The sequence below is a fragment of the Nyctereutes procyonoides genome, unplaced genomic scaffold (genome assembly GCF_905146905.1).
Source record: "Nyctereutes procyonoides isolate TBG_1078 unplaced genomic scaffold, NYPRO_anot_genome, whole genome shotgun sequence".
Classification (NCBI taxonomy): domain Eukaryota; kingdom Metazoa; phylum Chordata; class Mammalia; order Carnivora; family Canidae; genus Nyctereutes; species Nyctereutes procyonoides.
The window spans coordinates 31662660-31674709 of NW_026575120.1; the positions used below are offsets into that span (position 1 = coordinate 31662660).

Consider the following 12050-nt stretch of genomic DNA (forward strand, 5'->3'; position numbering starts at 1 on the left):
TATGAGGAGAACATTTTTAAAGGAGACTGTATGATTCAGAGCTGTTTTATGAAAGTTCCTTAAGAACGACAAAATGAAAAGAAGGACACCATTTCCTGTAGCTTCACTCTGAGGGACACAACCCCTGTGTCTCTGGCTTGTGACGCTTCCACGGCGCACTCCTGCAAGGATGGGAGCTTGCTGTCTTCTCGCTGGTCTGCGGTGGGATTAGGGATGACCCACGGGTGAATGTGACAGCGGGAAAGCTCTCGTAAGCCCTGGTTTTAATCTGGTTCTGAGTTCAACTGTGGAGTTTTGCCGAAACCCAGGTTTTGTTCTCAGCTTTGTTCTAGGGGTTCACTAGCTCATGACAGAGTTCAGGAACTGGGTGAGTAGTAAGGAAGCCGTCTCTGTTGGAAGAAAAGCGTCTTTATGATCTCCTATCTATGGGCTCATTTTCTAACTTACGAAGCACCGTCAGGGAGTCTTGTGGGCTCTCAACCTGAATTCCGTTTTCACGTAAGAACGACTTTTGCTCTGAACTCCCAGAAAAATGACAGGACGTTTGCAATTTCTGTTTAGATTTACATAGTGTTGCTGCTTTAAAAGCAATTTTTAGTCCTTTACTCGGCCTAATGGTTTTCTACTTTTTCTTACATATGCAAATGAATTAGAATATAGGAATGCAGTTGACATCCAATCATAATTAATGATCATTTGTTAGTTAAAGGCTATTTCAGTCTATAACACTTTGATCCCTAGGAATTTAGCTGTGGTTTTATGAGTTTTCCCGTATGATTGCCCACAAATTTTTATGTTGACTAAAATTGTAAGTGGTTTAAACGGTTCAAATTACTTAGCAATTAAACCTCCAGCAAAATTGTAATTCATTTTAAATTTAGCACAGAGGTTTGATGCTCTTTCTGAGCAAAACAACGGGACATAAGGGTGCAATACGGAAATTCGGTATTTTGCGTGAACTGTTTCCGACAGGACAAAAACATTCCCGGCACTGGGCGTAGCAAAGCCTTCCACTAATGTGAATTAATTTTGTAGCGAAGGATCACTTGGGAGGATTCCTGCTTTTGAGTTTTATCCAGGTTTCTTTCTTTGAAGCACCCTTTCCATAAATTTGTGTTCTATCTCTAATTTGTCGTACTTCACCTTTTGATATTTAAACAACTCACATGCAGCTAACCGAAGTGACGGTAGTATTCGCTTCTATATCAACCTGCTATGTTGAGAATTGCAAAGCCAGAGCACATTGCAAAGAGTCAGTTGGATTTTGATACCCAAAATTGCATTTACAAGGTTCACACTCCTTTGTATTTCACCAGATAGAGACAGCAACAGTGTTCTCATGTAGTGTGTGCTTCAGCCTCTGTGCCAGAATGTATAGTGTCTGGATTTTAATATGTAGTGTTGATCTGTTAACCAAAGTTGTTTTGCTTGTTTTGTTTTGTTTTGTCCACAGAGGCATGGACACCTGCTTGTGGTGAGTCTTTACGCTGAATATACATACTCAGTTGTCGGTATGTATGTATGTATGTATGTATGTCACTTTGAGGTTCTCTCTCGCCAGTGTTACCATTCTTGACAAAAAAAAAAAAGTCTTTGTGTTTGATGTCCTTTCTCGTTTGTTAGCCAGGGTCTACCAAAACCATTACTTTTTGACGACACTTCAGTTTTGGCCCAGAATGTCACAGTCTGTATTGAATCCCTCATTTCATCGATCCCTCGTGGCTTTTAATTAACTTTAGCAGCATTCGAAGATTTTCTTTCACTAAGGGGAGTCAGAGGAATCAGAGTCTTTCTCTACATTTTTTAAGTCATTCCATAAAAATATTCCTGTGACGTAACCTGAACTCAAAACGCGTTTCGTCAAAAGGGAGAATTAATCCAGTTTGATGAGCAAGTTCCGAATTCGATATGCTTTGTTTAATAACTTGGTCCCGATGCTACGCGTCCCGTCTTTCTGTTGTAGTTTTGTGTTCCCGTGCTAATTTTGCATACGTCCTTGCTCAGGAGTCTGGGGATTAGACTGCATTCTATCCCTGTGTTATGTCAGCTGGTATTTTCATTATTTTCATCTTGCTTGCTTTCAGATTTTCCCCTCCTTCCCCAACTTTTCCAATTGTTGAGGTCTTTTATCTTTTTTTCTTGCCTGCTTTCTGGGAGTTTTGTTTAAGGGAAATGAACCTCTTGCTTCTTACAATTTATGTTTTCCTAGCCATCTTATGGCCTTCCTCATTACTTAATTTTTTTAGGAAGATGAGCAGTTCAAAAAAAAAAACAACCAACATGAATATATGTTTTTGTTACTGTGATAGGGAAAAATCTTTATCATTTCTTGTCGAAAGCATTCTTCAACCCCGAGCATTTCACATACTAAAATGAATCTGTTGCCTATACGGAATGGAAGCCTAGCGTAGCAGTAAATGGTTCCCTCAGAAATTTTTTGTTTTTTATTGATTGCTAGCCATTTTGATTTCATTTATTAATGACTTTGTCACTGATCAGAAAACTCTGAGGTAGTATTTCTGTTTACTACTTCGGGAAAAGACTAATTAGGACCATTATTTGTAACTCCAACATAGCTTGTTAATTTTCAAGTTCATCGTACCAGAATATGCGCATGTGTGTGTGTTTGCAATCCTATTGATGTTTCAGAGTGTCTTCCTAAAAATTTACAATGTCTGTAGATAGCTATTTCAACATTGTGTGAGGTCTTATTTTTCTTTGTTCTTTTATTAAAAGAACAGCAAGTAAGTAGCCCATACTTTTGGTTGTGTCCTATAAGAATTTCTGCTTGGAATACTTGGAAAGAATAATGCTAGTGTTATACGAATTTTGTCTTAATCATCAATTATCAACCATTTTTTAAACTATTTTTATCTTGAGTATGATAAATGATCATGTAGTCAAAAACTGTTTAGTTTAAACATATAATGTTCTTCAGTCGATAGTTTATGAGATTCATTTCATAGAAGTGTCTTTATGTTTCCATTTTGTGCTCAGTGTCCTTTTGTAGAAATCCAGATTGACTACTTTACACTGTGCATATATTAGAGCATCACAAATGTGGGCCATCAAAATGATAATTTCATGGTATCGGTGAAACTCTGGATAGAATTTTCTGTCCTATCATCTGTCAGAGCTTTAATTTGTTAACTTTTCATTTCCTAAGTGTACTCAGTTATATCCTGAACCGGAAAGGTCGTTGAATATATGACACCTATAAGTACATACCTATCGAAACTGTAATTAAGATGCACTTTGCCATTTTGACCAAAATGTCATAACAGCAGAGGCACACCTAAGTCTCTTAGTGGGTTTTTGCTTGATGTCATTGAGAGCAGTATAGTCGAGAGTAACGCACTACTGGTCCCTGAGCCTCACATGAAAACACATTCTGTACCAGAGGGTGGAGCATCTTTCACTTCTTCTCGATACCTCTTTTATTTTTTTTAAGATTTTTATTTATTTATTCATAGAGACACACACACACACACAGAGAGAGAGAGAGAGAGAGAGAGAGAGAGAGAAGCAGAGACACAGGCAGAGGGAGAAGCAGGCTCCACGCAGAGAGCCCGACGTGGGACTTGATCCAGGGTCTCCAGGATCACGCCCTGGGCTGCAGGCGGCGCTAAACTGCTGTGCCACCGGGGCTGCCCTCGATACCTCTTATATGTAGTGTTGGTGCTGCTCACTGCAGAAATGACAGAATGAGCATGGGACTACTCTGTAGGCACAGTGAACATTTCCCAAAGTCTTCAAAGTGCACAGTCCCTTCAGGGTAGTAGACTAGCACAGGACCTTGCTAGAAGTTTTTCTTCTTTAAAAATAAAGCCCTTTGGGATCCCTGGGTGACGCAGCGGTTTGGCGCCTGCCTTTGGCCCAGGGCGTGATCCTGGAGACCCGGGATCGAATCCCACATCGGGCTCCCGGTGCATGGAGCCTGCTTCTCCCTCTGCCTATGTCTCTGCCTCTCTCTCTCTCTCTGTGACTATCATAAATAAATAAAAATTAAAAAAAAATAAAGCCCTTTGTTTTTTCTTTCTCATTTCATGTCAGAATCTCTTCAAAAAATAGGACATTTTACTTTGGAAAGAACTTTTCAGATAAATGATCGTTAAAAATGCAATCAGTATATAGAAGTGCAAAAAGAAAATGGAATTGCAGATCTCGTCACTCAGAGACAGCTCCTGTTAGCGCTTGCTGATGTCTCTCACTGGTCACGTGTTCTCGTGCAGATTTAGAAATGTACATATAGGATTTTGTATACATGAGAATCTGTTGATCGTGATGTTTTGCAGCATGCTCTGTCTCCTCCATATATCATAGACATCATTGCATATATTTTATGGATAACAGATTTACATTATAATTTAATGACCTCACAATCTGTTGTTTATCCGTATCATGATACTGCGATTTCACGCTACTTTAATTTATGATATTTCTAAATGTTTACTGTGAAAACAATGCTATGTGTAAATCTTTCCTAAGTTATTATTTTCCTTGTTTAAGCTTGAGAGCTGGTGCTAAAGGCATCCCTCTCTCATTCCCTCTGACCCGTCTTCCCCTTCATGTTTCCACCAAACGTGGTAGTTGCTTTCCTGTGTATACGTGAGGAATGGAGAAGATTGTCATTTTTATATTAAAGTGAACCCATGTTTTATGTAGCCAGTTACAAAAATGTGAGATTTCAAAGAAATGTCTAATTTTCTTTGCATCAGCTCAGTTCTAAAGTTCTGTAACTCGTTCCCTCTTTCCTTTCATTAACAATACTTTGACAGGAAACATTGAGAAATATTCTGAGTGTTTGAAATATCAAATAGTGATTATCCAGTGGGGAAAAGGGAGTAATACTTAATATACTCCGATTTCATCTTTTTATGCCTGCTGGTTTTGATGTAAACACGTGGTGTCAGACTCTTGATGTTTTAGGAGAGCTTTAATAATTAAGTTTATAGTAAATTGTCATATCAGGATTAGTGATAAATACAGTAGCCCATGTTCTGACCTAGGGTTAGCGGTCAGCCAGCTGTTGGTAGAAGTTTTTACTTTGCAATGCGTAGGCATCCTAAAGTATCTCATGGTATCATGACATCTATAATTCAGGCATGAAAAATAAGGAATGGAGGTGAGAATCCATTTTTTTTAAAATAAAATTTGAGGCTTTCGTGGTCTTGGTGGGTGATAGCTACGTGAGCACAGCCCAGTTTTCCCACCTGCAAAAGTCTTACGAAAGTACTGTTCATGCTCCGTCCTCCAAACCCCATAGTCAAATGCTTTCCCCGAATCTCGAGCTAAGCTGCACGAGTGGGAGCTCTCGGTGCTCCCTTGGTCTTGTGGAGCCACTGTAAGGCTTTAATATGCACCGCGGTTGTCGTGGCTTGTTCCTCCTGGCAGTTTTGCCTGTTGTGGAAATAGTCCTCTTCTTCTGGCCTGTGGCTTGTAAGTGCGCTGCTGCCTGCCCACTTCTGGGAGAGGAGACTTGCACCCTTCGACTCCCTACACGAGAAGACCTGCCGACACATTCAGAATAGGGCTGTGGGGCTTCTCTTTTTATAGAACCGAACACGACAAAATTCACTTTGTTTTGTTAAGGAAGGAAGGATGCATACAGCTTACTTTGGGGCAGAAAAATATTTCCCATATATAGATTAACACCTTTCAAATTGATTTTCTGAAATGTCTTATGTGGTTTCTTTGACATCTTCGATTTTATCAGAGATGTTTAAAGGGCAGAGTTTATGGGTGACGGGCACTGAGGGGGCCACTTGATGGGATGAGCACTGGGTGGTATTCTGTATGTTGGCAAATTGAACACCAATATAAAGTAAATTTATTATTTAAAAAATTTTAAAAATAAAACTAAAGGGCGGAGTTTAAGCAATGGATCAGTCTTAACCAGAAAAATGTAGGAGCTTCTTCTGAAAAAAGAAAGGTCAGTATTTCGACTTTGGTCATATGTATACGTTCTAAGAACCAGGGAAGCTGTGTTGCGTTACCTTGGGCCCGTGTGTGTCAGTCGGCGGTAAATGACCGAGATCGTGTGGTTTTCATCAATATTAACACTTACTGGGGCACCATTTCTAAAAGGTCAGGAATGACGGAGCGAAACATTTTCCCGAGAATGCTTTATAAGATGCCTTGAAAACATGAAGCAATTTAACCCACTTGATAGATCGTCCGTGGCTGCTGAGGTAAGGCTGCATGTCCAGAGCGCAGGGCATTGGCAGATACGGAGCAGCGGGGCCGCAGTGTGTGCGATCCCCTTTCAGGGCTCGGGGGCCGGGGGGCCGGGGGCCAGGGACCCGGGGCCAGGCGGCCGGGGCGGCTGAGGATGCGGCTCAGCCTGCGTCGCACACTTTCCATTGTGGTCCTCCTTTCTCTTATGTGGAGAACACTTCTTTGCACACTCGAGTTATTCGTCAAGCATCACACATGTGTAGACTGGTCTAGCGATTTTCTGGTAGGAGCTTGTTTTCATATTTAGGCCCTCGGTTTTTATTGAGTCACCATCAGCAGTGATTCGAAAAAATCCTCTCCGTATTTGCAGGGTTGGAGATTTGTTTGAAATCTGACCATCCATTAAGTCGGTCTCTGCATGCCGTGTGACAAATGTGTAGCGTTACCAGCAAAGATCATATTAGTTCCTTTAATTAACGCGTGACTCGAGAAGTCTCGGATTAATCAGCACATGACTCGTGGTTATTCGTACCCTTGTGGGAGTTTTTTGCCACCAAATGCAAATACCAGGCTAAAAATACTGCTTTGTTTGTACATGGAGCGAATATTCATCGCAATAGTCCTGTACATCTAAGAAAACAGAGAGTAATTAAAATGTTGATCACTATAGTAAATCTCCGCAACGGCTGCTTGTTTGTATTTCATATGTGCTCACGTTTCTGAGAAGTTAGCTCTTACACAACAACCTACCATGATTATCTGATATCCTCCAGAAGGTTAGCTGGGTGGTTTCCTATATTACTTAGGAAAAACTTTCTTTTCGCAATCGAAAATGTCAGCATCAGTTTAAAGTGTAACACTAAGCATGTGCTTGCTCTCTGAATATCGCCCTCCAGCCACCCTGCCGAGGATCTGGCCGTGACACTTTGAGGAGATCATCGATCCTCACTGTTCACGGCACTTTGCCTGAACACCCGGGCTGCCGGGGCACCTCTGGGTCCAGCTGCCGTTGTTTCCGTGACCCAAGGTGCGCTGACCGTAGCAATTTACATTATGTGCGCAAATTAAAAGTTACCTTGCAACAGCAGTTTACTTTAAAAAATGACCTCGTTTTCCCCCATGTTAAAGTTCTGTTATGTTATAGGAGTTGCATTTTTGTATGATGCAAGGATCTTTTCGTAGGACATAGTCACCCGCCATGATGAAGACAGGTTTCTTTTTTCTTTTCATTTGGGCTTAGGTCGGAATCTCCATAAGGAAAATTATCTTTCATCATCTTGTGCTATATAGAAATATATATATATATATATATATATATATATATGCTATTTGATTGCATGTTTTAAATTTAATTACATTTTTTTTACCAGATTTAAGTCTAAAATAATTGAACTTGTCATATATTGCTGAAAATCTTTCTTCTTTCTGCTCCTAAATTCTCCACTTGAACTGTCACAGTGGTCTGATTTATCCTGTCCTGTTTATAGTTGTAGTGATAGAGAGAAATACCTACTTAACATTTTCAGTGCAAATTGTTGTAGTTGCAGACTGCAACATAAGCATACTGCTAAATCTGGCATTATCCGAGTTTTGGATACCATAAGTATCTTTTGTTTTCCTCACAACTTTTTATTTCTGCGATGAGGGAAGGAAAAGAGAAAACTTCCTATCATTAACATTTTATGATCCTCTAGGGTAGAGACCTGACTTTGGGTGTTCAACCAAAGTTTTGCTGTTTGGGTTTGAACAGTGTTAACTGGGAAACGGCCACCCCATTAAAGAGTGTTCCCCCCAGTATTGGTAGAGACAAAGTAAAGTCAGATACACGCTGTGTCTGTTATTTTTGTTGGAACTTACTATTGTTCTTCAGTTTCTGATTGTTCATTATTTTAAGGCATATGTGAGCCTTGTGCAAGTATATTGAAGTGCCGTGCTCTTTTGGTGAGAAAATCTTTTGTATTTATCAGAGAGCACATGGATACATACAGTATATAAGATTTTACTGTTTTTGACGCACTTTTTCTTCCCCTAGAGATGTAGAGCTTTCGGAATCATGAACAGTTTTCATCTTGATTTGTAATGATCTGTTTGTCCATAGATTGGAAAATGTTATGAAATAATACTAAATATTCCTAGGTAAGATTATACCTTGTAGAGAGACCAAAGCCCAACATGCATGCAGTTAGATTTTTGTCATATCCGGAGCAGTGAGTATGCATGGTGTACGGTGGCCATAAGCACATGTATTCTGTGTCGGCTGTCTCTTACCTGGTCTACTTATGTTTTCAGTAGCATGGCTAATGTTCATTATAAAATCTTGATCTTATCTCTGAAAGTCTGTAATAAATGTAAACTTTCAAGTGTTTGACAGCGGCACGATCCGCCAGGCTGGATAGCTCATTTGACTAATAGGTCGTTGGCCTACTCTTAATTCACCCTTTTGTCCATCCAGCTGCGTGACCTTGTGTGCATTCCTTTAAATCTCTGTCTCTCGTCTGTGCACGCGTGGGATCCCGGGGGAGCTGGAGCTGGGGTCGCAGCCCCCGAGTTCCCTGTGTTCCACAGCAGCTGTACTTGCTTGAACAAACCTCCTTGACTCTCCGAGCCTGGTTTCGTGGTCTGAACCCCTGATGTGATCAGATGTAGACTGTCGTGAGGATCACTTGAGGCAATAAATGGAAAGCCCCGTGAGGGGCTTGTGGCGAGGAAAGCTCTGTGTAGGCTTATTAATCTCTAGTACCTGACTTTGAACAACACCATTACTTCCTGATGAAGTACTTCATCAGTACTTCCTAATGGCCGACCTGATGCAGCGTCGGCCAAGTTATTTAACCTCTTAAGCTCCATTCACTCAACTACAAATATGGAGAATTAATTACTCTTTCTTCCAGAATTCTCATAAGGAGTGAACTACATGAGGTTAAGTACGTAACATGTCACAGCAGAGTGACGTCAGGTCTTCCTGTCCTGTCACTGGGTATCACTTCTGCCTCGTGCATTTTCATCTAGTGAAAGCTTCCTGAGGCCCAGCTTCATTTTAAGTTCTGGGGGAGAGTGATGAGCAAGACAAGGACTCTGTATTTCTGGAGCTGACTTCCTTGTGGGGTCTCAGGAAATAGAGGAGTGAGCCAATCAGTAATTTCAGAAAGCAGTGGGTACTATGGAGGAATGATGTTGGGTGACAGGCAAGGAAGTGACAAGGGGTGGGGGGGAGTCATGGCAGAGGTTAGCGGTTGCAGATAGATCTTTTGCAGAAGGCAGCCCCAGAGCGTTTTGTAAAGACTTTTCTTTGAGATAGTCGTAGACTCCCATGCAGTTGTAAGACATGACACAAAATATTAGATGCAGAGTACCGTAATACACACATAACCAAACTAACAGTCCGAGCATTCTTTCTGAGGCATTTAGAGTCGAATCTTGAATGATGAGAGGGATTATGTCAAAGAGCATTCCAGGTGGAGGGAATAGAGAGGTGCCGATTCTGAAGTGGGAAGACATTGGGGCGTTGGCTTCACTGAGCAGGGCCACTGTGGCCGTGACCCTTGCATGAGGGAACGAGGGCTTTATGAAAGGTTGAGCAGCCAAGCCACTGTGTCTTGCAGGGCCGTGACGGTGGTGGTGCGAGACTTGTGTTCTTTGTGCAAGCAATCACACTGGTTGTGCTTCAGCAGAGTGCTCAAGATCTCCCTCCATAATTTGTCAAAACTATCACCCCCTCCCCATTTTTAAATTGGACCTCAAACATTTTCATCTCAAGTATCAATAGTACAGGATGGGGTTTCTAGTGTATGGGAAAAGTTGACCTTGTAAAAGTATTTTATATCTCACTATTGAATATGTATCCAATAGAACGTTACTACCATGATAATTTGATGCTCACTATCATCCCTTTGAACTTTACCTGACTGAGCTCTCCCTTTTCACTGTCAGAACAATTATATTTGCTTTTCTTCTTGAACTCCTGTCTCTTTCATTTCCTCCATAGATTTTATTTTATGGTTTTTATAATGGGAAGATGTTTTAATAAGTATCCTGTCATTTTCCTGTGTGTATGTGTGTACATATAGAGACCCGTACATATACACATGGAAGTAAGGTTTCTAAAGTTTTAGTGTCTTTGGCTACAGTATTCTAAGTGTGAAAATCGGTCAGAAAGAATTGCTATCATAAATAGTACTGGTGCACAATTGATATAAACGGCAAAATTAATAGTATGATTGGTAATTTTTAAACATGAAATATAATGAATGCCATTGGGATGCCTCTCTTAGCAAGATGGAGAGAGAGTTTATAAAATTTCAGATCATGTACCCATGAATGAATACTGTGACCAGGGTGATGTAAAGTCTGGTGGAAATTAATAGTGAACATAAATGATATGCTGTGGGGCTTCGAAATGAAGTTTGAATGATTATTAGGTATGTTGTTTGTATATTATATATGTTTATAGTATGTCATTACAGTCGATGAATTACACTGTTTTAGAAGTTCATGTAATGTTAACAAGGGCATGCTAGGAATGAATAAGCAGGAAGGTGCTTACCTTCCTGATGAGGGGGTAGATATATGTGCTTAGTAAAAATTTATAGTACCCGATATTCTTTGTGTAAAAACTTAATGATACTGTTCCTCTAAGTTTGAATAAACGTTTAAGAAAAGATATATCTTATGTTATATAATATTAAATATATGTGTGTGTGTGTGTGTGTGTGTATCAGTTCTGAGAAAGGATTATTTTACTGACTTAAGATTGGTCTACTGGAAATTCATGTAGCATCTTTCACCTCTTCCTCCTTGAAATGTCACAGAAAATACATAACTGAGACAGACCGAGGCATGTGTGAGTGGGTGGGCTCTGGCTCCTGACTCAGCATCGTGACTTTGTAGATAGGGTGTGTGAATTATTTCCCAGGATTCTTTTCTTCTTCTCTTCTTTTCTTTTTTAAAGCAAAACCTGAGGTAATTCCATGCTTAGAGACAGTATAGGTCTTTGCCGTGAGCTTTCTGCCTCAGTGAGTTGAGTTTCCACTGTCTCCAGCCTTTCTTTCCTGTTCTCTTTGTGCGTGGCTCCCAGTCAGCTTGATGCCCTTCCCTGATGATCCTTCGGGATTGAGGAGGCAGGATCTCTCAGCAGGAACCGCCACCACTCTCACCATCCCATCGTCACTGTCCCTGAATTTAGGACAGATGAATTTAGGCCAGGTGGCGTGTGTCTGCTGTCATGCTCCTCTTTTTATGGAAATGAACGCAAAGAAGGAAAGACTGGATGTTCTGTCCCAGGCTCAGTGACGTCTTGACTTTAGAAAGGCTTTGCGGTTAACAGGGGATTCTGTGGTGTTCCAGTGCCTTTTACCACTCACTCTGGAGCACAGTACAGGAGGAGCAAGGAGGAGGCCTTCATTCTGGTAAGTGACAGAAAAGCGGTGATGGGGTAGGATGTGGTGAAGGCGAAATGGCATCGGGTGCTACCTCAGGAGCTTTCGTCAGCTTTCAGGGACAGGAAGGACTAGCTGAGCCAGGGATCAGGAATCGACAGCTGTAAACCATCTGTACCTAACTGCTGTCTTTCAGAATTCTTCACGTGCCCTAGGAGTGTGTGGAGGTCATGGTCTGGGTCGGAAGGTCCTGGCAGATGGACATGTAAGCACACATGTGTTTTCATTCTGCCTCTTGAATGTGGGAGTTGGTGTCTTTCTGCAGTTTGGGATCCTTGGCTGTTCTCTCTCTGGATGTTGCTTCTGTCTCTGTCCCTCTTTTCCTGGGACCTCAAGTACAAGTATGATGGGCCTTTTGCTGTGGACCGTGTGTCTTCTGTTCTTTTCATTGCTTCTTCTGCTTGCTCTCCGGTTTTGGTATTGTCTGTGTGCTCTGTC

The 12050-nt window shown here is 41.1% G+C and overlaps 1 long non-coding RNA gene across 1 annotated transcript in view; it reads left to right on the top strand.

Moving 5' to 3' along the window:
• Positions 1-11795, top strand: part of LOC129515711 (uncharacterized) — a 30116-nt gene extending 18321 nt beyond the window's left edge. Inside the window, exons 2-3 of the long non-coding RNA XR_008665635.1 lie at positions 1454-1511; positions 11749-11795. This is a non-coding gene — a long non-coding RNA (uncharacterized LOC129515711). The remainder of the gene's footprint in view (positions 1-1453; positions 1512-11748) is intronic.
• Positions 11796-12050: the final 255 nt, after the last annotated feature.